Below are 13,830 nucleotides of genomic sequence, written 5' to 3' on the forward strand. Positions count from 1 at the left end.
TGTTGTTAACATGATGTCATTGCTGCAACCAGGTAAACAAAGTCTGGCGAGGAGAGCAGCACAGGATCTACTAGGCAAGTAATGCGGTATTTGTAATTTCATCCATTCCCTAGTATTCCATATCCCTCTTTTCTGAAACCAAACAACCCCTTTAAACATTACATTTTATTCACATTCACTATATGGTGGATACTGTAGTTTGCATTTGGTGTTTATGCACTAATAATGCAACTGAATTTGCAAGCCACTATACGTCACTTTTGAGTCCACTGCAATGATGTTTTTTATAGAAATTACTAGTGTGGAACTGCATGTCGGGTGCTGTTTGTATGGAGATATTCTCATCTAAAGCAGTGATTCTAGGGAAGAGTATGGAATCCAACAGAAGAAGAAAAACTCTGTGCCTCTGAATGAAATTGGAGATGTACGGAGATACAGTAAGGGGTTATCCACTATTGAGGATGCCGTATTACAATTCTATACAACTGGTAGGTTGTGTGGAGCCATAATAGGATTGCATTGGTGGGTTTGTGGGTGGTCCTGGTTGAGGGCACTACCGGAGGGCCTTATAACTGTCTAGGGACACTACAGGGGCAAATTATAACTGCCTGGGGGCACTACAGGGGGTATTATAACTGCTTGAGGGCACTTCAGGGGGTGGGGGCATAATAGATACCAGGGGCACTAAAAGGGTAATTATAAATACCTGAGGCATTATGGGGGAATTATAAATACTGGGGCACTATAGGAGGGCATTATCAATACTGGGAGAAATCATGGTGGTTTGGGCTAGATACAAAAGAGAAAACAATAGGGGAGATTTATCAAACTGGTGTAAAGTAGAACTGGCTTAGTTGCCCACAGCAACCAATCAGATTTCCCCTTTCATTTTCCAAAGGAGCTGTGAAAAATTTAAGGTGGACTCTGATTGGTTGCTATAGGCAACTAAGCCAGTTCAATACCACTATATGGTTAGTGTATGGTGGTAATATTGGTCTTTGTACAGCATATTGTATGCAGTATTGTGCAATATTCAGTCGCTATCTGGTGGTAATACATGTTCATGGTCTTGGCAGTATTACTTATTTCTTATAGAGTAAAATATTTGGTAATGTTGGTTTTGATAAAGCTTTTTTTTAATTCTGTATCAGTATGGTGGTAATATTCTGGTCCTCTGTGTTCATGGTGTTGCTGTATTATTTTGCTTTTATATAGTGTTATTATTGGTACTGTTGGTCTTGGTATAATGTAAGTGTGGTTTTATAAAAAGGTTCGTGTCCACAGGTTAGGAGGTGCAATGCTCGTCTTGTCCCGGGTGTTGGCAACCTACTCTACGCCACTCACTGTATGCCAAAGTTTGGTGGATTAGTTGACGTTATTGGGTTTAGCCTTCTAGAATTCATGTACCTGGTTTGTTGCACCTAGCAGTTGTCGAGGCCCACCTTAGGAAATAATATTGTGTATATACTGATATGTTGTCCCCTCTACTAGATATCTATGTCATATGACTATGTGCTTATATGGTCACAGAAAGGTATTGACACTTTATGCCCAGCTTTTCTGCATCCTAAAATGAAATGATTCCATGATGTCATCATATAGTTGCTTTCTACTGGACACAAATGTAATGATGTAAGGCTCTGTTTAAATAATTCTGTCTTTTTTTTTTTCCGGCCAGTGTTGTTTTAATTTTGATGTGCATCAGTTGACCTTGGTTATTCTATTTGATATTATTTAATCAAATACATATACTGAAAGGGGTTGTCCATGTGTTTCTTTTGTTTAAGTTGCATCCCAGCCTGGAATACTGCTGGAAAAATCCATACACACTTGCAGACCACTGCTCCATTCTGGCTCCCTGTCTTCACCGGTCTTCCAATCTCCATCTGTCAAATTCTACATGAAAGGGGCCACATGTGCCACTGCAGCCAATGACTGGTCTCAGCGGTTACATGTCCCCAGGCAGCACAGGACACAGGGAGGTGGAACAGAGCAACAGAGGACAGGTGAGTAGTATTTCTCGACAGGTATTCCAGGCTGTGGGTGGAAATAAAAAAAATACATCCTGGACTACCCATTTAAGCTTGATCAAATCAGATCTGTCATCTTAATATGCTACCCTATGCAAGTTCAGGATATTACTGCTACCGGTTCATATTACTAGTAGTCAAAACAACACAAAAAAGTGCCATTTGGCTACTAGAAGAAAGAATACACCAGTTTCATAGTTTATAATTCCAGTATATTCATCAGGATAGCACTTCCCCTAATTCTGCATACACTGCAGCCCCTGCCTTGAGGGGTGGGGGAACACTTCCATCATGATAACACACAAAAACTATGCATCTGATTAATTCTTTCAGTGCTGCCAGTAGCAGTTTTGCATTTTGGCTACTAGTAGTAATACATGCGACAGGATATTGAAAGGAACCTGCCACTTGTACTATGCTGCACTCACTAAAGGCGGCATAGCATAGTGACAGACCTGCTTATTTCAGCGGCCTGTCACTTCTGGGCTGGCAGTCAGTACTTTATGAGTACTGACCTGCCGAAGCCTGCACCAGTGCTGCGAGAGAGATGAGTCCGATGAAACTCGCAGCCCCTGACAGATTTCTTTCCTGCTTCGCATAGGAAATAAACCTATCAGTCATTGTTTAGAGGTGGGGGAGAGCGAGTCTCATCTGGGTGACCCCCTTACAGCGCTAGCATGTGTTACGGGGTACAGCATATAAGTACTCTAAAAGTACTGAGTGCCAGCCCAGAAGTGACAGACCACTGAAATCAGGGGGTCTGTCACTACACTATGCTGCCCTCAGCGAGGTGATAGGTTCCCTGTAAGTCGACAGATCTGTTTCCACAGTTTCCACAATCGAAATATTAAAGTGATTCTCCAGGCTCTTTTTTTCAATGGTGGTTACTGATCACTTATTATTCTTCTTGAGCAAATCGAAGGAAAAATTTGTGAAGCCGAACTTCCTCGCATTTTGTGGTAACAAATACATTTTTCCTGAAATGGCGGTAAAAAACAAAACAAAAAAACACTCACCTCATCCATTTGCGTGCGAAGAGGCCTTCGCGGCCATCTTCATTGCAGAAACCGCGTGAAATCTCGAGAGGGGTGAAATATGACGTCATCACTCCGGCACAAGATTTTGCGTGGTGTTTTCAATCAAGATGACTGCGACGGCTTCTATGCTATCAAATGGTGAGTATTTTTTTTACCCTGATTAACCCCAAAAAGTTCTAAATTGTAGCCCGCTACATACAAAGAAATGCTCTTTGTGACTAAATAAATATTCCCAAATCAAATTTCTTTGTGAAATTCAGCGAAGCATATGAATAGAATTTTTCATAACTTTGCTTATCTCTACTTATTATCATTTTGCCCTTGCTGCACTGGCGTAGGGATCGTCATAGCAGCCATAGCAATGGCTATGGGGCCCTACGCCGCTGGGGGCCCGGGCCGCTGGCTGAGGATTATTATAATTTTTTTAAATTCATGTGGCGAGTGGCGTACAGGCGTAGCGTTGCAGGCCCCTCCAGCAGGACAGACCGAAAAAGCGCTATCTCTGCAGGGCCGTTGGCGATGCGATAGGGGGCGACCGGGGACAGAGAGGCGTACCTGCAGTGAAGAGAGGTAGTGGTCCCGCTCCCAGTCTGGGCAGCAGTCCTGACTCCTACTGGCCGGAAGTGGAGGAGGCGGACTCGGAGCGTACAGCGAAGCTGTGTGCTGCTGGGCCTGGCAGCGCTGCTGGAGTGTGGGCAGCTGGGCGAGCAGATGTTCAAGTGGCTGAGGTGAGGGCTGGCTGACTCTGGCTGGGGAGTGAGGACTGGTAAAACTTACTCTGGAGTCCGACCTGGACCATTATATCTGGGACTGGGGAGGAGGGAGGGGGGAGCAGGACCCTGGCTGGAGGTCTGGACCAGTACATTTAAGGAGAGGGGGGGAGCAGGACCCTGGAGGTCTGGTCTGGACCATTATATAGGGGGGAACAGGACACTGGAGGTCTCTGGACCATTATATCTGGGGAGGAGGGGAAGCAGGACCCTGGAGGTCTGGTCTGGACCATTATATTTAGGGGGGAGCAGGACCCTGGAGGTCTGGACCAATTTATTGAGGGGGGAGCCGCAGGATCTCCAAGGTCTGGACCATTATATTGAGGGGGGAGCAGGACTCTGGAGGTCTGGACCATTATATCTGGGTAGGAGGGAGGAGCAGGACCCTGGAGGTCTGGACCATTATATTTAAGGAGAAGGGCCCAAGGGGGGAGCAGGACCCTGGAGGACTGGACAATTATATATGGGGAGTAGGGGGAAGCAGGATCCTGGAGGTCTGGACCATTATATATGGGGAGTAGGGGGAAGCAGGAACCTGGAGGTCTGGACCATTATATAGGCAGGAGGGGGGAGCAGGACACTTGATGTCTGGACCATTATATCTGGGGAGGAGAGGGGAGAAGGACCCTGGAGGTCTGGACCATTATATCTGGGGAAGAGGGGATATCTGTGACATCAGGGGGTTATATAGTATATGATGCTATTATATGTCATGGTATTATACACGGATATTTGGATGATATTGTCTTACTGAATGGTTTTCAATTTTGACTAAAAATGTTCATATACTTATCTGGTTTTTCCTCTGACTTTTTTATACTCATGGCGGTGGGAGATTTTGGATGGGTGTGGGGGTGGGAGGTCTAAGAGGAGTGTGGGGATGTTGGGATGGGAGGTCCTGGAGGGGTGTTTGGGTGGGAGCTCTGGAAGGGGTGGGAGGTCTGAGAGGTATGTGGGGGTGGGAGATCCGGGAGGGGGGGGCCCATAAAATTTTTTTGCTATGGGGCCCAGTTATTTCTAGCTATGCCCCTGCCTTGCTGTACTAGAAATCAGCTTTCCATGCACTGATGTCCAGCCTAGCCAAGAGGTGTGTCTCAGACTATCTCAGATGCCATGTAGACAATGTAGCTATGCTATAGTCACAGATCCTAGCTGTTTCCTAATGGAGCTGAGCTAAAAAGCAGCCAAACAGCAAATGCTGAGGAAAATCAAAAAAATCAAAAAACAGGCAAACATCTCTTACATGTACAGGGCTATATGTCATTTTCAGTTGATGAGCTAACCACCAGAAATCCACTATACTGTAACTGTTTCTAGTACCATAACAAATAGAACACTATATCTGAAATACCTTATTTTTTGGACTATAATACGCACCGGACTATATGATGCACCTAGGATTTGAAGGAAGAAAATAATAAAAAAAAAAATTTCCATCAGACCTCAGAACAGGCCCCCAAATCAGACCCCCATTCTTCAACAGACCTCAGATCAGATCCTCATCAGACCCTAATCCTCATCAGACCCCAAATCAGACCCCCATTCTTCATCAGACCTCTGATCCCACCCCAAAATCAGACCCCCAAGGTCCATCAGCCTCAGTCTGACCCCTCAATCAACCTCAGATCAGACCCCCAGCCTCCATCAGCTTTCCATCAGACCCCAATAAGATCCCATCAGCCTCAGATTGGACCCATAACCTCATCACACCTCAAATCAGACTTTAAAAAATCAACTTACCTCGCTTGCTCTGGATGGCACAGCATATCCAGGACTCACCAGACCGCTTCTTCCGGTTCCCACTGTGTACTGTGACCTGACGCACACAGCATAAGATCATAGTGCATGCTTATGTACACTACGTACTGCCACTTTGCGCGATCAGGACACCACAGCGAGACCCGGAAGAAGAACAGGGGAGGCGAGTACAGCCACTGCAAAGCTGCCCTCACCTCCCCGTGCCTCCCGAATGCTAATGACCGCTTCTATAATGGAAGCGGTCATTAACATTCAGACTATTCCCATTTTTTTTCGGGGAAAAAGTGCGTCTTTTAGTCCGAAAAATATGGTATGTTCTTCACAACCAATTTACTCTTTTCTATTACCACCTAAAGCTTATTTTACTGGCTGATAATGAAAAGTCACAAAAAACATATTACATATTAATGAACAAATAAACATGTTATATACATTAGTGGAAACTGTATAAATCACATGCAACAATTGAGGGGGCTATAAAAAAAATAGAGATTTTTATAGGTATTTTCTATATGTTTTGTAATAACTCTGGGATATTTTATTTATTTATGAAAATTTGTAATTTGAAAGCAAAAACATACTTAAGAAATGTTCACACATATTGAAATTTATAGAACAAAACATGAAAATACGTTTGGACATTTTAATGTGAAGTGTTGACACAGGAAGAGAGAAAAAATATGAATTTCCTGTGTAATGTTGCACTTCATTAGTGCTCATAAAAAGCAGTCAATCTCCAAATCACCATTTCAATTATATTTATTAATTAAGCATTGAAAAAGAATGCTAGAAAATTGAGGTAGTTGATTTTAGGAAAAACATGTTAAAGGTGCTTTCACACAACATTTTTCATGCATTTTATTGGGGGGTGGGGAGGTAGGGGGGATTCTTGTTCCTATAGCTAGCGTAGATAGCAGCAGGACATACGTAAGAGATGTGCTGCTGCGACAACATACAGGAAAGCATTGTATATATATTTTTTTTAAATGCCACAAACTCCAAAAATGCACCAAGCAAGGAAGAAAATGACACAAAATGTGCTTTCCTGTATGTCTATGTACATACATTAGAGTCATGGTGCTGCTCAGACTCCAGGAAAGAAGAATTACGTAAGCAATTTCACAGTTTTTTTTAATGTTAAAAACATCTTTTTATCTGCAACACTACATAAAGGTAAGCTCAGTCCACTCCATATGTGGTGCATGCTGGCTGTTTAATACAGATGATACTAAGCTGCAATGACTGGAATTAAAGATAACTTCGATTTTAGTCATTTGACCCCTCATATGCAGCGGCCAATAGCAACCACAGCATCTAAGGGGATAGATGAAGGAGTTCTCCCCATCCTCAGATCAGAGCCCTTGTGGCAAAATCACAGGGCTCAGATCAGTTGCTATGGCAGCTTGGGGCCTTGTAAAGGCTCCCAGGCCTGCCATAGCAAACTGATTGTTAAGCCCTGCCTGCAGCAGGACTTAAAGGGGTTGCCCGGGTTCGGAGCTGAACCTGGACATAACCCCTTCATTTCATGCTCCGATGCTCTTCCTTGCCCTGCACTGAATGGTGCAGGGCAAGGGCTTTTTCATCAGATCTGGTGACATACTGGGTCTCACCATGAGAATGCTAGGCGGAGGCTTCCGTCTAGCAGTGAGCCCAGGGGACGTCACCGGCACTAATGGCGGGCTTTAGCACTGCCCTAGCCTTTAAAACAGGCTAGGGCAGCGCTAAAGCCCGCCCATTAATGCCGTTGACATCACTGGTGAGCGGAAGCCTCCACCTAGCAGTGTAAAAATCAACAAAACAGCGATTGTCCTCTGCGATTCAGAGCAGGGCAAGAGAGAACATCGGAGCATGATTCTCCACTCAGAGGGTCTACCTGGGTGAAGAAGGGGTTATGTTCGGGTTCAGCTCTGAACAAGGACAACCCCTTAAGTAGGAAGCCAGTAAGCAAGAAAGAAGTCCTCACATAGCTCTGTACACAGAAGTAAATTCTTCAGGTATTAGGATGCACTAGTAATTTGTTTGCCAATTTTCACATTCATTTTTGCTAATTTATGAAAATAATAGGCGAATTGATTCACACTTTGCATCTCATAAACGGGTGTGAATCGGCAAATTGGGTGAAATGAATCATCAGTTTCTACTAGTATTATGTTGCTTTCAAATTGTTAGGCTGAAAGCCACAACTGCAACAGTTAACTATATATGATAAGTGTTAGGGTCCTTTTACACAGGCCAATACACAGGCAATTATCGGGAATGATAACTGCCTAAATGTTAAGCAAAGGGGTGAGCTCCATTTACATACAGCAATCATCTCCTCTGTAAGGGGACGAACAGATTTATTGTTTGCTGGTAGCACATCCCTCTTTACACAGGGCAAGTGCTGCTGGAATACAATGATTTTAGGTACTGCATTAATAATGTGATCACCCAGCGAATGCCAGGTGATCAGTGGGACCTTTACACGAGGCAATTATTAGGATATTTGTACGAATGCTTGCTCCCTATAATTGCCCTGAACCTTAGTCCATGTAACAGGACCTTTATTATTCAGCTACATGAGAAAGAACAGAGATAATTCAAAGGGTTGCCTGTTTAAAAAAAATCACTTAATACATAACAGGTCCACCAACGGAAAGCTGAGAAAGAGGGGTACTACTATGGGAACTTAACAAATTCTGGAAAATCATGGTGTTGTGGAGATAGCCAAATACAGCAACCAGTTATCTCTGAAACTGCCATAGAAATGAATGGAGCGGCAGCATGGGTCCCTGTCCTTATGATCAATGTGGGACCCCACTGATCTAATAATTACCACCCATCCTGTGGATAGGTGATCATGTCACACAACAGGAATACCCCTTTAAGAAGAAAGCGCTCCATAGTATAAAAGAATTGAGGTACCCTCTACTGGTGTGCCTAAGGATATCTCTCCCTTCCCTGAGCTCATCCTTATTTCCTAGTGGGTGGCACCTAAAGACTTCATAGTGTCATGTATTTTAAACAGCTTGGAGTGAGATTTGATTGTTTTCATGCTCCTTCCTTTATCTAACAGCCTCTCTGTCATTCTTGGCTGCATTAAAAAGATTTTTTAACAAATGCAGGTTTTTGGCAACACTTCTTGCTCTTGGTAAACAGATGTTACACGGATGAATCAACTTCATAGGAAATGCGGGACACGGCATGTTTTTAATTGTATTAAAATGATCAGCGAACTTCCCCTTGGTGTAATATTTGACACTATGCAAGTCATTATTTGAAAAATAAATGTATATAATATAATGTACACTCACCTAAAGAATTATTAGGAACACCATACTAATACGGTGTTGGACCCCCTTTTGCCTTCAGAACTGCCTTAATTCTATGTGGCATTGATTCAACAAGGTGCTGATAGCATTCTTTAGAAATGTTGGCCCATATTGATAGGATAGCATCTTGCAGTTGATGGAGATTTGAGGGATGCACATCCAGGGCACGAAGCTCCCGTTCCACCACATCCCAGAGATGCTCTATTGGGTTGAGATCTGGTGACTGTGGGGGCCATTTTAGTACAGTGAACTCATTGTCATTTTCAAGAAACCAATTTGAAATGATTCAAGCTTTTTTGACATGGTGCATTATCCTGCTGGAAGTAGCCATCAGTGGATGGATACATGTTCTCATTCTGTTTACGCCAAATTCGGACTCTACCATTTGAATGTCTCAACAGAAATCGAGATTCATCAGACCAGGCAACATTTTTCCAGTCTTCAACAGTCCAATTTTGGTGAGCTCGTGCAAATTGTAGCCTCTTTTTCCTATTTGTAGTGGAGATGAGTGGTACCCGGTGGGGTCTTCTGCTGTTGTAGCCCATCCGCCTCAAGGTTGTGCATGTTGTGGCTTCACAAATGCTTTGCTGCATACCTCGGTTGTAACGAGTGGTTATTTCAGTCAACGTTGCTCTTCTATCAGCTTGAATCAGTCGGCCCATTCTCCTCTGACTTCTAGCATCCACAAGGCATTTTTGCCCACAGGACTGCCGCATACTGGATGTTTTTCCCTTTTCACACCATTCTTTGTAAACCCTAGAAATGGTTGTGCGTGAAAATCCCAGTAACTGAGCAGATTGTGAAATACTCAGATCGGCCCGTCTGGCACCAACAACCATGCCACGCTCAAAATTGCTTAAATCACCTTTCTTCCCCATTCTGACATTCAGTTTGGAGTTCAGGAGATTGTCTTGACCAGGACCACAACCCTACATGCATTGAAGCAACTGCCATGTGATTGGTTGACTAGATAATTGCATTAATGAGAAATAGAACAGGTGTTCCTAATAATTCTTTAGGTGAGTGTATTACTTTGTTTTACTTTCAACTTCCTCTTCGAATCTAAAAGGTTTACATTAGGATGTTTTTATAGGCAAACTCTGCTATTCCCAAGCCAGGTGTATGGTCCCATCTTCTTGCTACTGTCACTTTAAGGCTACTTTCACATCTGCGTTTTTTCCTGGATCCGTCATGGATCAGCAAAAACGCTTCCGCCAGCTGCATCTGTTTTGAATGGATCCGGTTGTATTATCTCTAAAATGGCCATGACAGATCCAGCACTAAAACCATTGTAAGTCAATGGGCGCTGGATCAATTTTCTTTTGTGTCCGAGAAAACGGATCCGCCACCATTGACTTACATCGTGTATCATGGCAGATCCGTCTTGCTCCACATCCCATGCTGGATAGAAAAACGCTGCTTGCAGAGTTTTTCTGTCTAGCATGGGAATGCAACCAAACGGAACAGAATGCATTCTGGTGCATTCCGTTCAGTTTTGTCCCCATTGACAATGAATGGGGACAAAACTAAAGCGTTTTCCTCCGGTATTGAGTTCCTATGATGGATCTCAATACCGGAAAAGAAAACCGCAGATGTAAAAGTAGTCTAACTATTGCAAATAGCCTTGTAAAGAGGTATCAAGATCGACCCTATTAAACCAGACTAATGCCTGGTATGATTGATCATGATGAATAAACAATACTTTATTTGTCTCTGTTGCGCTATTCCTGGGGTATATCACTTTTAACATATAAATTAGGTCTTTAGGACAGGGGTGAGCCTGAACTCTTGAGAGCATAGAGCTCCTCTTCCCTGCAATTCATTAACACCACCTGTCCCTGTCCCCTAGATTGACAGGACCAGGCATCTCATCTGGCCCTGAAATTTTGCACCTATACTGTAGTCTACACTATCGGCACATGCACAGTGCGCCTGGCCTTTGCGTTCCCAGCAGCACTCATGTCTACACCACATGCGCCAATGACATCATCCTCCTCATAGCAGAGGAAACTCTCAGGTTCATTCAGGTAGAGATGATGTCATCACTGCAGTAAGCAAGTGGATCAGTTATGGAAATGTTTTTCTACTGGAAGATAAAATATATTTTTTCTATATTTTTTATCAAAATGGTTAGTATCAGAACAGTCAGTTTCTACACATAGTTAATTGCTTATCACTTCAAGTTGTGATTTCCTCTGATGTATCTGCAACACCTACAGTCATAAAAAACTTTGCAACCTAATTTCTCTAGTCAAATGTAAGAATTCATATTTTGACTGCAGTTGACTAACTTGTCATATAAAGACATAGAGGCGTCTACAACATTTCCATAGTCTAAGTGCCCTGCATACAGAAGCCCGGATCTCAAATCCCTGGACCCCTGTAAGAATGACATGGGGGAAGGGGATATTAAAGGTGTATTCTGGTTATTTCAATTTATCCACAGGATAGGAGATAACTATTAGTTTGGTGGCTGGGCGGGGTCTGACCACTGGCACCCCTACCAATCACAAGAACGGAGACCCAGTACCCCATTTGGCCCCCTGAAACAATTGGAGTGGCAGGTCAGGCATGCTCACTGCCATTTCAGTTATCTCTATGGGGCTACAGGAAATAGTGAGCGCTGTACTCGGCTATCTCTGGCAGACCCATAAAGATGAATGGAGCAGCATGGTACACTTAAGCTGCTGTTCTGCTTGTTTCAAGGGGGCCCATAGGCTATAGGGCCCCCTGTTCTTGTGATTGATGATGGTCCCAGCAGTCAGATCCCCACTGATATAAAGGTTATCCCCTATAACAAGCAATGATGCAGGATGTAGTTTATACACTAACTGCTGAGGCACTACTTCTTACTCTGCCTCTCCTCTGCCCTGCATGCGCCGGCTAAAATACAAACTGCCTGTTGCCCATAGCAACCCATCACAGCGTTTCTTACAATACTGTAGACCTACGTTTACCAACCTATGGCTCCCTGGCCACCAGCCTGCAACCATCAGGGCATTTTGGGGACTATAGGTCTACAGTATTGTAAGAAGCACTGTAATAAAATGAAAGCTGTGCTGTGATTGGTTGCTATGGGGAACAACCAGCTTGTCTGTTACACAGCACATGTAGGGAGATTACCACTGTGAATCACAAAGGACCTTATTTTCTGACAATATGGGTAAAGATGAAAGCTGTGCTGTGATTGGTTGCTATGGGCACAAAAAGTTTGTTCACATACAGGGAGATGAGTGGCAGACTGAAATGCAGGGGAGATAAGAGGTTGAGTGAGAAGTAGAGCCTCTGCAGTTACACTAGTGTATACATTTTAAAAGGGTCTTCTGAGATTTTTATACTGATAACTTATCCTCAGGATAAGTTATCAGTATCTGATTGGTGGGGGTCCAACACCTGAGACCAATGGCAATCAGCTGTTTTAGAAGGCAGCGGCGCTCACAACCCCATTAAAGTAAATGGGGCTGAGCGTAATACCAAACACAGCCATTATGCAATGTATGGCGCTGTGCTAGATAAGCTGCGAAACAGCCGCGGTGCTCACAGGAGAGCTGTTACCTTCTCAAACAGCTGATCGGCGGGGGTCCCAGGTGTCGGACCCTCACCTATCCGATTGTGACGACCTATCCTGTGGATAGGTCATCAGTATCAAAATCTCGGAAAACCCTTTCAATGCACGCTGCATCAAAAACACATTACTTTATTAGAACCTTCCAGTGATAAATGGAGCAGCAGTGAGCATGATCAAACTGCCACTCCAGTCATTTCAGGGAGCCCCATGGCGTGCTGGGCCCCTGTTCTTATGATCAGTATGGGTGCCAGTGGTCAGACCCCACCGATCTAATAGTTATCTCCTATCCTGTGGATACAGGATTCATTGAAATAACCAGAATACACCTGCAATATCCCTTTCCCCCCATGTCATTCTTACAAGGGTCAGGGGATTTAAGATCCAGGCTTCTGTATGCAGGGCATTTAGACTACGGAAATGTTTTAGACAGCTCAATGTCTTTATATGACATCATGGGAACAGGTTAGTCAACTGCACTCAAAATATGACTAGAGAAATTATTAAGGCAAAGTGTTGCTTACCACTGACCGTTATGACTGTAGGAAATCACAACTTGAAGTGATAAGCAATTAACTGACTGTTTTATTACTATTTTTATTTAAAAAATATATAGAAAAAACTTTTATTTTCTTTCCAGTAGAAAAACAGCATTTCCATAACTGGTGCAATTGCTTAAGGCAAAGTGAAAGATTCCCACTGCCCTGTCCTCTGAAGCAAAAGCATTCAGTGTGACCAACCCATTTCATCCTTTTGCTGTATATCTTCCCACTTTAGAGGTGGGAATATTAATCTTTCTGCGGGCAATGTGGCTGACAAAGAGCCTGCAGAGAATTCAGCAAAGATAAATAGACAGAAGACCGACATCAAAGAACTCAAAGAACCCTTAACAAGGAGCACATAAATGCAAGTTATCATCAAACATGAAGTGTAGGAAAACGCTACTTACGGAAAATTTATGCATGTTCATATTTTTCTTCCCAATGATCATATGAGCATATTTATTAGCGTGAAATACCAGTTTAAATTACTCACCTCATCAGTACTGGTGACATGGGCTTCAATGAAAAAAAGAAACATATGACATCACAGATCTCCCTACTGGATTATTAATTGCAGTACAAGACTACAATTTAATTTGCTTGCTCCTAATTCGGAACACATCTAGCATTACATTTTAGCATATAGAATTTCACCCAACCGATTCCAGGAAAATACCCAAACTTTTTTCCTTATTATTGACAATACTGTCTGCTGTAGATGTCAGGAACATCTGATGTGAACTAAATATTGATTTAGTATTATATTAAAATGAATACAATGCTGTTCTGTTGACTAAACATTAGCCATACCAGACTC

The 13,830-nt window shown here is 43.2% G+C and overlaps 1 protein-coding gene across 1 annotated transcript in view; it reads left to right on the forward strand.

Moving 5' to 3' along the window:
- The window catches only part of RUNX3 (RUNX family transcription factor 3), a 62,059-nt gene that overhangs the window by 21,892 nt on the left and 26,337 nt on the right, over positions 1-13,830 (forward strand). The window lies entirely within an intron of this gene.

This window comes from Bufo bufo, chromosome 3 (genome assembly GCF_905171765.1).
Source record: "Bufo bufo chromosome 3, aBufBuf1.1, whole genome shotgun sequence".
Classification (NCBI taxonomy): domain Eukaryota; kingdom Metazoa; phylum Chordata; class Amphibia; order Anura; family Bufonidae; genus Bufo; species Bufo bufo.